Here is a 3465-nt window from a genome sequence, read left to right as displayed (position 1 = left end):
GTTTAGATTTACCAACATGGTTGCTAATATCTTCATTCACTATTTTTCTCTTCTTTTTCTTTTCTTCTGAGTTCTATGTTTTTCTTTCTGAAGTACAACTTTTCAAAGTTCTTATAGCAAAGATAGATATGTTAGAAGTAAATGATTTCAGTTAAATACCTTATTATTCTCTCACTCCTGAATATTTGAGCTAAGTAGAGAATTCTAAGTTAGTTACTCTTGTTCTGTTTAGTCTTTGCCACCCCATGGACTGTAATCCACCAGGCTCCTGTGTCCATGGGATTTTCCATGCAAGAATACTGGAGTGGGTTGCATTTCCTCCTTTAGAGGATCTTCCTAACCCAGGGACTGAACCCGTGTCTCCTGTGTCTCCTGCATTGGCAGGCCGATGCTTTGCCACTGAGCCTCTTGGGAAGCTCCAGTTACTCTTAAACACATTTAATATTTTATTTCATCGTCTTCCAACTTTCATTGCTTCTGTTGAAAAGTCTGCTGTCAGTCTAATTGTTAGTCCTTCTCACAAGAATTGTCTTCTCTGACTGCTTTTAAAATCATCCTTTTAAAATCATCCTTCTCTGACTGCTTTTAAAATCATCCTTTCATGTGGTATTATGAAGTTTCTCTGCAATGTACCTAGGTATGGATTTATTTTTATTTATCTTTCTTGGAACTCATGGTTCCTAAATCTGAGGCATTGTATTTTTGTACAAGTCTGGAAAATCTCAAACATTATATCTTTTAATAGTGCCTCTCCTCCATTATTTTTTCTGTTTGTAGAATTCATATGTGATATTTGTTGGAACTTTCAATTTTATTCTCTACCTTTCTTAGCCACTCCTTTATGTTTTGCATTCTTTTAGACCTCTGTGCTTTGTTCTTGGTAATTTTTTCTAAGATTTCTATCCCATTTCATTCCCAGATTTCTCTTTTCTCTCTCTCTCTGCCTAAACTGCTCTAAACTATTAATTTTAATTATTGTATTTTTTATTTTAAATGAATGTCCTTCATCTCATTAGAAATCATCTATTCTCATATATTCAATTCCTTATATCTCCAATAACATTAACCATACTTAATTTATAATACCTGTTTGATAATTCTGCTATCTGACATTCTTTATCTGTCTAATGGTTTTCATTCATGGTAGATGGATTCCTCATATATTTTACTATTTTGAACTGTGAACTCATCTTAATCCAGGTTTCATCAGTAGAGTTCTGTGGGGCCTCTTGAAGGCATGCCCCTAAGAGTTTGTGTTTGCTTCTTCTGGGTACTCCAGAATCATTGTTAGCCTGAGTGCACTTTTTATGTTAACTTTCAGCTTGGGAACTTTCTGAACCATGCAGATACTGTAAATTCAAAGCCATAACATATGTGGGAGTAAATCCGTGGCTATGAATTCTCAGGGGAGATGCCTTCTTCCTCCTGAAGAGAGAAAGGCCCCCTGTCCTCTTGTGCTGGTATTTTCCTAGTCCACCCTTTCACTAATGGTGTGGCTGCTACTGCTAAGTCACTTCAGTCATGTCTGACTCTGTGTGATTCCAGAGGGGATTAAACCCTAATTTCCTGGACTGAAATGGCTATTAAGACTCAGGCAAGTAGGTTATATCACCACAACCATCACAGTCCTTCTTGGAGGGTTTTAGTTCACCCTCCACCCCCATTCCTAAAAGATCTTTACTGCTGTGAGAGCTCAGCAAGACCTACGAATGGATATTTGCTCTCTTTTACTTTACATTTCTGGACATTCTAAAGTAGGAGGAGTTTTAGAAGATCAAGTTTAGCATATTGCTGGTTACAGAAATCCTTTTCTTTTATTTTTGTCCTTTTTTTCCCTTTTCTTTTAAATTAGAACCTTTCTTCATTTATCCAGTTATCCTTACATTCAATTGACCATTTCTTCATTTGATTCCCTTGCTCACCACAGACAGTTCCTGATGAGCTCGGTCTCTCCTGTGTCTGGCATCAAGTAGAACACAAATATGTCTTGAGTAAATGGATGATTCTGTGATAGCCATTGCTCTTATTTGTGTAAGCTTTGTGAGGATAGCGTGGGGGTCAAAGAGCCCATGCCACTGTAGGGAAGATGGGTCAGGAGCAGAGGTGTGCTTGAGCCCGCTTGCACCAGGGAATCACTTGTCAGCATGTCTTCCCAACACCATGATCAGCAATCTTGTGTTTGTGGCTTGACATTGGACTTGGTGAGATTATTTATACCATGAATTTGGAAAACACTGCAAATCAATGCTTCCCCTCCCCTCAAGAGCTGGTTGTTAAACACTTACCAACACAGCACTGACTTAGGGCAATGAAAACATGTAGAAACAAGCCTATGTAGAACAAGACCAGTGGTAAGTGAAAGAAAAAGCCATTGTTGGAGGAACGTATCACTCTAGAGTTGTGATGTTCAGAGACAGGGTTTTCAGTTACCTCAGATTTGAGAGGACTTGGTATCCTGAGGCCCTGGATTAGGGAAAGGAGCTGAACCTTCAATACCAGCTCCAGCTAGCAAAAGTGAACGACAGCAGGGGGCACCTGGATTTGAACCAGGGACCTCTTGATCTGCAGTCAAATGCTCTACCCCTGAGCTATACCCCCTGATGTAAGTAGAGGCCTTAGTACTGCCTTTTATCTGTGTCGCCATGCCCAACATTCCTATAAATTTTTGCCACAAGATGTTCACCAGGCTGGGCCTGCTCAAAGCTGCCAAACCAGCCTCACTATAATTTTACTCCCTTGATGCAAAACAAGCAACAGGTTCCCCTCCCTGTAACCACCTCCCTGCTCTTTCTGGAAAAGCACTGACACTGGTATTCATGGCAGGAGAGGCCTTCAGGGTCACTGGTCTATGCCCTTCACAGTGGGCATCTGAACACAGAGATTCAGGATTTCTGGTCTGCCCAAGCACACACAGCTCCTTACAGATAAACTCAGGACCTGAATCCACTTGTCCTGACTTTGGGTTCAGGACCTTATAACTAAGCCAGTGAGTCTCTTATCTTCCTCTTTTCCCTATCCTCTATCAGTCAAAAAATGTAAAGGCTACAGAAGAGGAGCGTTTTACTAGATTAATGATGAGTTGGGACCATCAGGGGAACTAGAGTGTGGGCTTAGCAGGGCACGCAGTGCCATGCAACCGAAGGACCACAGGGAAAAGCTTAACGGGGACACCAGATTTGACCCTGGGCACGCTGCACCCTTCGGGCCAGTCCTCAGATTTCCTGTGCTCAAGAAGCACCTTGGGAGCTTGTAAAACATGCAGATGTGATGTGGGGTTAGGAACAAGCTTCTTATCGAGGCTCTGGGGGATCCCACTTTGAGAAACACCTGTCACAGATCTATATCGGCTCCCTTGTGCGCCACCTACAGGAAGCCTTAGGTACTGAACCCCCAGGAAGGGAGGGGTTAGGAATTCTAGCACCTGCCCCAGGGTCAGACTGAGCTGGTGGGCAGTTCAGTTCAGTT

The 3465-nt window shown here is 41.8% G+C and overlaps 1 non-coding gene across 1 annotated transcript; it reads right to left on the bottom strand.

The window, feature by feature from the left end:
* Window positions 1-2526: 2526 nt before the first annotated feature.
* Window positions 2527-2598, bottom strand: TRNAC-GCA (transfer RNA cysteine (anticodon GCA)). The gene has a single exon. It is a non-coding gene; the product is annotated as a tRNA-Cys (tRNA).
* Between the last annotated feature and the right edge of the window lie 867 nt (window positions 2599-3465).

This window comes from Budorcas taxicolor, chromosome 4 (assembly GCF_023091745.1).
Source record: "Budorcas taxicolor isolate Tak-1 chromosome 4, Takin1.1, whole genome shotgun sequence".
NCBI lineage: Eukaryota > Metazoa > Chordata > Mammalia > Artiodactyla > Bovidae > Budorcas > Budorcas taxicolor.
Note: the sequence above shows the minus strand (reverse complement) of the source record. Positions and strands in the feature narration are given on the sequence as shown.